Genomic DNA, 630 nt, shown 5'->3' on the forward strand with positions numbered 1-630 from the left:
ATAAGAACCACAAACAATGACGCCAAGGACAACCTAGGAGAAATTACTTGTCCTTACTAAATGAATTAACTAAATGATAAGTTATTGGAAATGAAAATGGGTGAAAGAACAACTGGCCGCCGGTGGGGAGCGATCCCACATCTTCGCATTACGCGTGCGATGCTCTCACCATTGAGTTACCGCGGCGCCATTTTCCCATCGACTTTCTGCGGTATTTATGTCTTACAACTAGAGTGTAAGCCAGCCCTGGGAGCCCTGGGAGTGTAAGCCAGCGCTACCACTCACAAACCTTGGGGCGGCTGTAGAACATCCATTCTGCCTCAGGCGTCACGAGTACGTAAACTTTTTGGGTGAAGGCAACTGGTCCATAAACACACATGCGCTACCTGAAGGCATCAATGTTGCCGGATTCGAGCCCTCGTTAAATATTGAACAACAAAAAAGGAAACCGAGGTGCCCGAATTTAATTAATCATATCATAAAAAGCCAACAGGTAATGTCACCAAGGACAACATACGGTATTACTTGTACTTACTAATTGAAATAAAGAAATAATCAATGAATGCAAATGGATGAAACAACAACTGGCCGCAGGTGGGGAACGATCCTATATTGAGGAGAGGTTTATTC

This window comes from Dermacentor silvarum, chromosome 7 (genome assembly GCF_013339745.2).
Source record: "Dermacentor silvarum isolate Dsil-2018 chromosome 7, BIME_Dsil_1.4, whole genome shotgun sequence".
Classification (NCBI taxonomy): Eukaryota; Metazoa; Arthropoda; class Arachnida; order Ixodida; family Ixodidae; genus Dermacentor; species Dermacentor silvarum.